The sequence below is a fragment of the Ostrinia nubilalis genome, chromosome 10, assembly GCF_963855985.1.
Source record: "Ostrinia nubilalis chromosome 10, ilOstNubi1.1, whole genome shotgun sequence".
NCBI lineage: Eukaryota > Metazoa > Arthropoda > Insecta > Lepidoptera > Crambidae > Ostrinia > Ostrinia nubilalis.
This window is the reverse complement of record NC_087097.1, coordinates 11,173,444-11,185,783: the sequence shown is the minus strand read 5'-3', so window position 1 is coordinate 11,185,783 and position 12,340 is coordinate 11,173,444.

Genomic DNA, 12,340 nt, shown 5'->3' with positions numbered 1-12,340 from the left:
TTGCTTGCATCTCCCGTGCATTCGTAGTCGTAAGCGTAAATCGGGCCTGATTTCCCGTAGCAGTGCGGCCATGACTGCGTTTGGCGGGGAGGTGTAAACGATCGCTGTGAGTCCACCGGATTGTTTGTATTCGGGTACCGGAGGGAGGTAGCCCATGATTGTGTTGTATTTGGATACTGGATGAAAGTGGCCCATGATGTGTTGTATCCGGGTACCGGATGGAGGTAGCCCATGTTTGTGATATGGTGTAAGAAACAATCGGATGGAGATGAAGAGTATTGTTTACTGCTTTGCTGACCTTAGTTATTATGATGATGTAGTTTATTGAGTTTTGATGGACCTTAATCTCTATTGTGTTTTGATAATGTATCAAGCGATCGCTAGGTAGATAGTAGCGTACGTGTTTCTGAATAGTCATCCGTTAAAATCTAACTGATCGTTGATTATTTCGTATTCAATTCTAATTGATTGTGGGAATAGACGTCTATACTGCAAATAGAGACGAATATTTCGAGTTTTCCCGCCATGTCAGACCCACTTTATAATGAGTCAACCCATCTACGTTCGTTTCAAATTGTGGAAATCTATGATGGTGACCGTTATGTTTTAAGATCCCTAATTAACAAACGTGTATTGAGTATTCACATGATCGTGTTAGGAAGACCCCTGAAGGCCCAGTACCTATTGAGATTGTGAGGGAAACGAGTTGGATGACTAAGTTCCATCTAATTAATTACAAGCACAGGTTTCTCAATTGTTTGGTCGGAAATTGTACCAGGATGCCGTAGCCGTAGCCTATTAGAAACTGGTATCTGCTCTGAGTAGTCCGTGGGAATTCGGTAGTGCGATAGTTCTGGGTGGTGCAGTAGGATCTGGCAGTGTGTAGCTAAGATCATAAAGTCATTGGTTGATTGACTTAGGCTCCCGAGGTAGGGTAGCAAAATGTGGACCGCGATTGTGATACCTGGGACTCATTAAATTTTTGAAGTAATTTTTGATAATGATGATTTACCACATGGTCTTAGTGACTTCAAAGTAGCAATTATTAGGAATTGTGAATAGTAGTGATTGGATTCCTAAAAGCTAGGTAGTTTCTAATAGATAGCTATGGTTACTAGTTAGAAACACTAGACATCTACTTGGATGGCTTTTATTTGGAAGAGTGGATAGAGTATAGTAAACTAGTAGTAGAAAGAGTAACTAGTAGTAGTAGAAAGAGTAACTAGTAGTAGTAGAAAGAGTAACTAGTAGTAGTAGAAAGAGTAACTAGTAGTAGTAGAAAGAGTAACTAGTAGTAGTAGAAAGAGTAACTAGTAGTAGTAGAAAGAGTAACTAGTAGTAGTAGAAAGAGTAACTAGTAGTAGTAGAAAGAGTAACTAGTAGTAGTAGAAAGAGTAACTAGTAGTAGTAGAAAGAGTAACTAGTAGTTGTAGAAAGAGTAACTAGTAGTTGTAGAAAGAGTAACTAGTAGTTGTAGAAAGAGTAACTAGTAGTTGTAGAAAGAGTATCCAGTAGTACTGAAAGTTTAGTTTCCTCATTTCTGAAAGCACATAAGTTGCTTGAAATAGGATTGGCCGAGCGGATACTGTGCTGTTCTTTTGGTTTTTTTCAGATGATCACACGAGGACGTGTGACACGCAGGATGGCCGTGTCGCAGACGGTCATGAGTACGGACACTAAAGTGAAACGCAAGTGCGCCACCTAGCGGCGAATCGGCGCAACACCGCTTTGGCACGCTTCGACAGAGTCGTAACGGTCACGGCGGGACGGAACGAACTCACTTTCGCTCCGGACGCCGACAAGAGAAGACATCGTCACGGAACTGTCCCACGTTTCACCTAGTGCCTATTTTATCGCTCGACGAAGTCTAGATTGTAGTACTAAGAACTAAGTGCTGATTTTGAACTCTGTTTGACGATTATTAAAAGTGTTTGAACACAAGTCTTATTCTCATTGCACGATACCCTATTTCGCCCACAATATCTGAGGTTCGAATCCCTGACGAGCCGACAAATATGATAAAATATCAGGTGTATTTCTGATATTTAGCATTTCTCATAATAATATTCAATCGTCAGTTACAGGAAACATTTTGGTGAGCTTACATTTACTGAGAGCCAACAACATTTTGGTCAATTTGAGTTTCTCTTAAGTATAGGTTTTTGGCGACTGAACAACACGAGCAGCGCATTTCTCGTTAAGTAGGCAGTAATCAGTGAATGCTATGTGCGTTTCCTTCGAGAGGCCACTGTGGAAAACGAAGGTTTCGTATACATAAATATTTAGCAGAACCTCTAAAACAAATGTAGCCAGAATGATAAATTTGTAGGTGTTATAAGTTGGACGCTACAACCCGCCGAATGTGGTCCCTCAGATGAACTATGTCAAATACCAAATTACTGAATCTGACCAAATAAGATGATTTTCATGAATGGTAATATTTAGGAGGTAAATCGTAGGACTACATACGAAAATAAGAGCTCTGGATAGTTACTGCAAATAAAGAAAATCCAATCAGACGATGGGCCCTCAGTTCACCAGTGCACAAAATTTACTTCAATGCTACAAATTGGAACTTGAGACTAAGTTCCTTTGGTAAGGTTTTAATTTTAGCAGAAGTAGCCACAACGCTACCCTGAGAGTACAGGGCTTATATATTCTACTAGTACAGAATAAAAGCTCTAGTAAAGTGAGCCCTCCGAACACACGCTAAAAACCAATTCCACGATAAATATCTCGCCCAACTCATTGTTTGATAAAAATAGTTTACACCATTTTATGTACAAAATTTGCAGTTTAAAATTGTATTCAAATATTATTGCTGTATAAAGTATTTAAAGAAATATCTTGCTTCTTAAATTCTCCGTAATGATTTTGTGTATGTTAACCACATTGTCGATTTTTTTAGGAAACTCAAAACTAAAGTATAAGTAGGTATTCTGTACTATTGCCTAAGAGGTATTTTGAGATAAATCCGAGTCTATTGATTTTATTTTAAATTAATAGGTAAGTACAACGTAAAAATAATTTTATTTAAAGTACCTAGGTACGCATTGTGAGATACGGAATAGATTTAGAGCTGTGATACAACAAAATCGATTAATGCCGCGGTTCATTAATCAATAGCAGTGAATCGTTCGTTCGTTTCAGCCAAAAGACGTCCACTGCTGGTCAAAGGCCTCCCCCAAAGATTTCCACAATGGCCGGTCCTGAGCCGCTCGCATCCAGGTACCTCCCGCGACCTTCACCAAAACGTCGGTCCACGCCACGTCTTCCGGCTCGTCGTCGCCACTCAAGAACTTTCCTGCCCCAGCGGCCATCAGCTCTACGAGCTATGTGCCTAGCCCAAGCTGCCACTTGATTTTAGCTATTCTGCGGGCTATGTCAGTCACTTTGGTTCTCCTACGAATCTCCTCATTTCTGATTCGATCACGTAGGGAAACTCCGAGCATAGCTCGCTCCATGGCCCTTTGGGTGACCTTGAGCCTTCATGAGGCCCATAGTAAACGACCACGTCTCAGATCCGTATACCATCACTGCAACACACACTGGTCAGTCTTAAATAAATAAAATAAAAGTATTTAGGTAATTCAGATAACAGAGATCCATAAATGTTAGTAAAAACTTAGGCTAATGTTAGTATCTTATTTCTAAAACCGACCTCGTCCTGCGGAGCATGTGGCCGATCAGTGGACAATCCCCACTTTCGGCTATCTCCTTCAGTACGCTGTGGCACAGTTCTTAAGACACTGCGGTATTTCGGACGTGAGAATGTCGCGAAGCTTCCCGGCGGACGCTGCCCAGCCGAGTTGAATTCGACGATTGAGTAAAAATCGCCCTGTGTATACATGGTGATTTTGTTCAGTATACTTTTTTTTATTATGCTCTATCTATAGAAATGTTTAACAGTACAACTTTATCTTGAATTTTTTTATTCATGGTATAGGTTGTGTAGGGACACTTTTTCTAGTTATCCATTAATTTTCTGATGTGTGGTTACCCTAATACGAATATTTTGTTCACACATAAATGAGTCCGTTTTATTTCAAGAAAGGAAATATTTACACACCACACAGATACTCAAGTTTGTACTACGAAATGACTACGTTTTTATATTATTATGTGTAAATTAATACACCTTCTACCTTGTCTCTAAATATGATAACTATTTTCTGAAACGTGTGGCCCGAGGGCTCACTTTACTAGAGCTTTTATTCTGTACTAGTAGAATATATAAGCCCTGTACTCTCAGGGTAGCGTTGTGGCTACTTCTGCTAAAATTAAAACCTTACCAAAGGAACTTAGTCTCAAGTTCCAATTTGCAGCATTAAAGTACATTTTGTGCACTGGTGAACTGAGGGCCCATCGTCTGATTGGATTTTCTTTATTTGCAGTAACTATCCAGAGCTCTTATTTTCGTATGTAGCCCTACGATTTACCTCCTAAATATTACCATTCATGAAAATCATCTTATTTGGTCAGATTCAGTAATTTGGTATTTGACATAGTTCATCTGAGGGACCACATTCGGCGGGTTGTAGCATCCAACTTACAACACCTACAAATTTATCATTCTGGCTACATTTGTTTTAGAGGTTCTGCTAAATATTTATGTATACGAAACCTTCGTTTTCCACAGTGGCCTCTCGAAGGGAACGCACATGTGAATGCTTGGTGTTTAAAATCGGTATTTTTAAATTGTTGTGGATTTTAAAAAATGCAAATGTGTGGATAATAACTACTTGTACAATCACACTTCACCATACGAAATGAACAAGCCATGGGCCAACAAGTGTGGGCTATATAGGTTAGTATTTTCAAATTAGATTTGTAGGACTCCTGCTTCCTGATGCTCCACTCAAATCAAGGATCTATTGCGTGGCTACCAATGAAAGCAAACAGTAAAGTAAATTAAACAAATACGATTTACTATAATATTGATACTTACCAATTACCTACTATAGTATATGCTCTTAGTATAATGTTCATAAACCCAGATTTATTGATTGTGAAGATAAATTTATACGGGCCCTTTCAATACATTTTCGTCGTTTCAACCAAATGAGTCCACTGCGGGACAATTGCTCCCCACGGATTTCCATAACGACCGGTCCACGCTGCTGCTGCTTCCACGACCTTTATTAGATCATCGGATCACGTTCGACCGTCACCTTATACTATCTTTTCCAGTGTCAATACAATTTAATCGTATCTTAAGAATAATCTTAAAGAACTTTTAATTTCCAAACACTATTATGCTTTAAGCGAGTATCTCAATGATAAATTACTAGGCTCTAACTTCTGATACATCTTTCGGTTGATCTGGGGACTGGGGTGGTCCTCCTCTCTCCTAATTGCAGGACCCTACAGGGCCCATAATGTTCTAATTTTAAGTACATAATGGATGCTATAAATATTGAGTATTGAGTATTAAGTATCTACAAATTTTCTTTTCAATTTTGCATTTCTCTCATTTTAATTTTTTTATTTATTTTTTATTTTAAGTTGTGTTCATTAAGGAATATTCTAGCTTCTAAAACTAAACGTTGGCGCGAACTTTAATATTGCATGCTAGGTCCACGAATTGTCGATGTAGAGCCGACTAGTTGAGAAGATGGATTGAATGACCGGCCTTGAGGAATGCCGTCGCACATTGTATGAGCCGTCTGCTCAGTGCTCAGCCCGCAATCAGCTCGGCATAGCTCTGGAGATGGGATCATTTTATTTTAAACTAAGAATAGAATGTGAAAATGGAGACTTTTTGGTACTAAGAAAACTCATAAATTATAGTCTATCCAATATAGCTTGATTAGAATGACGGCTGTCAAACGAATGTGACTAGTGCTGTGTATGTTTCGTACGGTTCACATAGATGTATCGATAAGTTTTCGAAAAAAATATATAAAAAAATGCACCCAATTTTTCTTCATATCCTTATTCATATAAATGTCAATTATGATTTAAATTTAAAGACAGTAAAATTTAAAATTCATGTCAAGGGTGTACAAACTAAGTCGTAGTCATTATCATCAGTGTTCTTCAGTGGTTTTTTCCTCTCGCTAGAGGGCGGTGGGCATCTCTTCTAGAGCAACGGTGCTATGAATACCCAAAAAATTACCGGTGATTGATTTCCGATGTTTGATTATTTAAGAATGAAATGTTTTTTGGTTTTTAAATGAAAAACGTATAACTTGACTTAAATATGTTAAAAAATTTGTTAGAAAAAAAATTGTTAAATAGTTAAAAAATTAGTTTTAATTTAATATGACATTTGTCGATATGTCCCAACACTAACATTTTTGTAACTCGAGATAACCTTGTAGAGACGTCGTTAATACTCTAGCTTGATTTTTATAATTTCGAATTACTACTTATTGGTGTAATTTAACGCTGCATTTACACGAAATTAACATTTTTATTGGAAGCACTGTCGTCGAAAATATTGTTTGTAGGTCAGACGTGAATTATTTCTTGTCCGCCAATATTTAGCTCTCATTGATCGCTACTACAAAGTTATGTCGTTACTTTTGATGGCAGCTGTCATTCTAATCAAGCTATATTGGATAGACTATAGCTATTATTTTTTACAGTTGTTAAGGATACAAAGACAGATATAGTAAACAAAGATATTTCATTTCATCTCTAGCTACAATTTCACAGTTGAAGATTCATCAATTGGCAAGAAATGCAAATAGTTCAGTGATATCAATTTATTTTTGCGCTATCGCTTATTGGGAAAACTTTCTAAGAACGCTACTATTTAATAATAGAGCAAGGCAGTTGTCCCTTAGCCTACGAATTTCACAGCGCTCGCGCTCGCTATGCGACTCTATCTCGGATTTCATCTCGCAGTGTAATCATAGGCGTGTTGCTAGTCCCATAGTTAATTGGAATACCTAAACGACGATCTTTGGCCACACAATAAACAATTCAAAATTGAAAAAGGTGTACAAACTATAAGCCAGCCCGCAATAAAGTTATTGAAGCGAATCATCTTAGAATACCCCGCTACTTTATCAAGCCAGATAATCGCGGGTTCGTGAGATATATTACACAAAATGTGTTTATAAATTACAGCCAATTATATAGCTTATTGTTGTAAGTCTACTTAATTAACAAAATGAATAATAATAATTCTGATAAAAAGTAAATAAATATCTTTTAAGTGTCGACGGCTGAAGCCGACACAGCAGTAACTTATACCACAGAATAATAATAAGTACTATTATACTATTACATCTCACTGTACTGTCTCGAGTTGGCCTCATTGAGTTCACATCTGTAATAGTCACTCTACTCTTTAAGTTATAGGGCATATTGATTTCGAATTCATCGATAAAATGTATGAATAAAGTTGCCCCACTTTTGTTGAGTCGACAGCACATCAAACTGTAAAAATGATTGTTGTAAAATCGCCTTTAATACAATAAGGTGCCAGTCAGTGTTAAAACGTTGATTGATACGTGCTGTATAGAACTTAAATGTTGAAGTAATTAGGTAGGTACTTTTTAAAACAAAGACAATATTATTTTCCTTTGTGTCAAATTGAGTAATTTTGATTCACTTTCAGCCTGTGCCTGACAAAGAAACACGATGTTGTCGCAAACCAGATAGTGATGCAATTCCCAGAGTTTGACTCACCTCAAGAGAGCTAATGATTCACCTCGTGATGCGCAATAACCACGGTGACGGTGACCTTATCCCGATAAACATAAAGGTCAGAATGAAACGCAAAAAATTCGTGGTTCATAATCACCATTCGTCACAATTCCCTTCAATTCGAACGAGGTTGTTTTATCTTTTGGGTCCGTTTAATAAAATGTGTGTTGTTTTTGACGAGCCACCTAAAACATTAAACTGAAAATATCTTCATTTGTTTATTGTGACTATAAATTAATTTGTTATCATAACTTATGTGACAATACATACAACTTACCTACTTACCTACCTACATTATTTTCTTTTTCACCGCATGACAACCTAAACCTGAAAGTCGGTTGGTAGAGTTACCTACTGTCTCTACATTACAATATTTGAGTACTTACACTGTACTTAGATTGAGAAATTATTAGATATACTGTAAGTCTTACAGTAATATAAATTTCTCAATCAATTTGAGTAATACCCAGCTGTCTAAATTCTCATAATTTGATTTGATTTGAAAACTATATAATATTTTTAGTTAGTATTCAATTTACGGCAATGTTCCGCGAATTATAATTCCTACGACGTTAATTACCCATCAAAATAAATGAGTTTCAGAATAGGAATTTATGATTTCATGGGTTTTAATTATTAGTGTACCTTTCTAAGTATTTGAATATTTTAAGTAGAGAAAAGCTCGTTATTCATTTTAAAATGGACTTACTTATTACAATGCTCGCACATTTTAGTATTTTCTAATAGCTATGAGCATTATATTAGTAGTGAGCGCAATATTAGTTATAAGTAAGTTATTATTGAGAATTGAAACTCTTTCTATAGCTCTATTAGGAAACCTAGTGTTACCTAAAGCCCGGCAAATTGAATATAGTTTATTAATTATTCTATATCTTCTAATAAAATCTTTTGATTGTGCCAGTGAAAAAACTATTGCGTCTCTCGTAACATGTTTTTTGTAAGAGCTGACTGACTGTTAGAGCGAAAACAATTGCACCTAGTTCAAATAAAATACTAAAGTCCAAAGTTTACAAAGTAATGTAAGTAATAAGTGTTACTATGGATATGAACTGGATGGAAGGTAGAGCATTAGGCACCAAATTAAAGCAGGGGCAGCGTCAATGGCCCACCACAGAGCGTGACGGGCAGCGGCGGCGTTTTAATTTCAAATAATAATTATCTCCAAGCAGACTGCAGGGGCTAATTAAATAACGAGTGCATTACCGCAGCAAAATTTTTATAAATGTTGTGCTTTAGAGAGTCGAGAGTATAGCAGATAATTAGTCCATCGTGAGCAGAAATTTGTCCACTAATAGCAAAATTCGTTCAAATTATAGTTTTAAAGTTATTAGGAAAAAACAGATTTTGCTGGGGTAATGTTTGAAACATTACCCTGGCAAAATTTTTTTTTGAAAGTCGTTCTATCCCGGAACCAAATACATGGATAGATAGCTTTTGTTGCGTAGTAATTTGTCCACGAATAGCAAAATTTGTTCGTGTTCCGGTTTTCAAGTTATTCAGAATTTTGCTGGGGTAATGTTTTGTGATGTTCCAGATCTCGTAAATGGCTCAACGCAGAAGTTTGAAAAAAATACCAATGATAGACCTTGATATGTCCAAATTAGTTCAAGCATTAGTCATTGATTTGAATGATAAACACCAGTGTAATTAAATGATTTCGAAAATCAGATAAAACGGATTTGTGAGTAAACCAGTACTCTTACAATCGAATAAAAAGGTGTAGCATGTACCCTTGGTACACCTTTATAACCACAGTAAATATAAATGATGTGGCTTTGCGCAAAAGAGAGATTTCAAGAAAATTAATTTATTTTAACAGTCTTACTTTCGTGACCGAATACGCAATTCCCTTATAACAAGGGAACATGGCATACAATGGACAAATTAAAATGTTCCTTGAATAAGCTATCCTGTTAATTTCAGCTTTATATTACGACTGAAAAGAAAGTTATTGAACTGCAAAAAATATCAGGAATTCTTCTATAAGCCAACCAAATTATAAAGGTTACAGAAAAGCGATCACTCCATACATACAGGTATACTTCGCAAATTAGTAGCTTAGCTGTCAATGTTTTGTACAGTTATGTGGAATACTAGCTTTCCGCCCGCGGCTTCGCCCGCGTGGAATTTTGTCTGTCACAGAAAAACTTTATCGCGCGCGTCCCTGTTTCAAAAACCGGGATAAAAACTATCCTATGTTCTTTCCCGGGACTCAAACTATCTCTATGCCAAATTTCATCAAAATCGGTTGCGAGGTTTAAGCGGGAAAGCGTAACAGACAGACAGACAGACAGACAGAGTTACTTTCGCATTTATAATATTATAAGTTGGGATTGGGATACTAGCTTTCCGCCCGCGGCTTCGCCCGCGTGGAATTTTGTCTGTCACAGAAAAACTTTATCGCGCGCGTCCCTGTTTCAAAAACCGGGATAAAAACTATCCTATGTTCTTTCCCGGGACTCAAACTATCTCTATGCCAAATTTCATTAAAATCGGTTGCGAGGTTTAAGCGGGAAAGCGTAACAGACAGACAGACAGACAGACAGACAGAGTTACTTTCGCATTTATAATATTAGTTGGGATTGTAATTCGTGCAAACGATTTTTAAATATTAAATTTCTAATCAGTCTCCATCGTCCTTCCACCATGTGTTTTTTTTTCAAAAATAATGTCTAAAGTCTGTAGCTAAAGGTCTACGCTGCAAGATGGAAGAATCTTCTAACCAAAAAGATGGCAGATGCAGCAGATGTCAACGGATTTAAAACTGGAGTTCATGTGACTCATTGTAGACTTGAGTGTCTAGAGCGTCCCTTCCTCCACCATGCGTAAGAATTTTCACAAAAATACTGTCTAAGGTCTGTAGCTAAAGGTCTACGCTGCAAGATGGAAGAATCTTCTAGCCAAAAAGATGGCAGATGCAGCAGATGTCAACGGATTTAAAACTGGAGTTCATGTGACTCCTTGTAGACTTGAGTGTCTAGAGCGTCCCTTCCTCCACCATGCGTAAGAATTTTCACAAAAATACTGTCTAAGGTCTGTAGGTAAAGGTCTACGCTGCAAGATGGAAGAATCTTCTAGCCAAAAAGATGGCAGATGCAGCAGATGTCAACGGATTTAAGACTGGACTGGCACCACCTTGCAATGTCATCCTCTCATTGTTATATGTAAATTATTTTTAAAATGTATTTAAAAAATAAAATGTTCGTTTTATTAATTCAATAATCTGACCTCTCAACTCAACACAACACCTTTGTTCGCAACTGTACTGACGAAAGCTCGATATCATACCGTTGATTTAAGATGGCAAGCCTTATGTATGGAACGGTCGCTTTTTAGTGACCTTTATAATTTGGTCGGCTTATAGAAGAATTCCTGATATTTTTTTGCAGTCCGATAACTTTCTTATAAGCCGTAATATAAAGCTGAAATTAACAGGATAGCTTATTCAAAGAACATTTTAATTTGTCCATTGTATGCCATGTTCCCTTGTTATAAGGGAATTGCGTATTCGGCCACGAAAGTAAGACTGTTAAAATAAATTAAATTTCTTGAAATCTCTCTTTTGCGCAAAGCCACATCATTTATATTTACTGTGGTTATAAAGGTGTACCAAGGGTACATGCTACACCTTTTTATTCGATTGTAAGAGTACTGGTTTACTCACAAATCCGTTTTATCTGATTTTCGAAATCATTTAATTACACTGGTGTTTATCATTCAAATCAATGACTAATGCTTGAACTAATTTGGACATATCAAGGTCTATCATTGGTATTTTTTTCAAACTTCTGCGTTGAGCCATTTACGAGATCTGGGACATCACAAAACATTACCCCAGCAAAATTTTGAATAACTTGAAAACCGGAACACGAACAAATTTTGCTATTCGTGGACAAATTACTACGCAACAAAAGCTATCTATCCATGTATTTGGTTCCGGGATAGAACGACTTTCAAAAAAAAATTTTGCTGGGGTAACGTTTCAAACATTACCCCAGCAAAATCTGTTTTTTCCTAATAACTTTAAAACTATAATTTGAACGAATTTTGCTATTAGTGGACAAATTTCTGCTCACGATGGACTAATTATCTGCTATACTCTCGACTCTCTAAAGCACAACATTTATAAAAATTTTGCTGCGGTAATGCACTCTTAAATAACTGAATAATATCTTGACGCTATGAATGAGCTTATGCTTTGATTAACAGGTGAGACTTTTCTAGAATGGTGACGGTAGAGATCACTCATTCCATTCGAGAATGGTACGATACGGTACTGTTATACAGTTTTCAATGATTAGGCTGCGTAAATTCAATCAATTTGAATATTGAAATACTTTGATTGATATATTGTTCAATAGTGAACCTAATAAGTAAAACATAAGTTGCCTGTTCAGACTATTTTGTGTAGGTAAGTTTATGAAAGTTGGTTACAATATTTCAAAGTTCTATGTGCCAGAAAGTCAATGTAAATACCTTTATGTACAGAAGTTCTAAAGCTTTAATGGCAGAAACCAAAGAGATATAAGATAATACCTTATAAACCGTTAGAGCGATTTGGAACCCGCCTCTCCTCACGCATTTCACCTGCCATTCGCTGCAACAATGTTGCAGCTTTCAGAGTCTTTGAAGCAGTATAAGGGTTTAATTTAACCGAAGG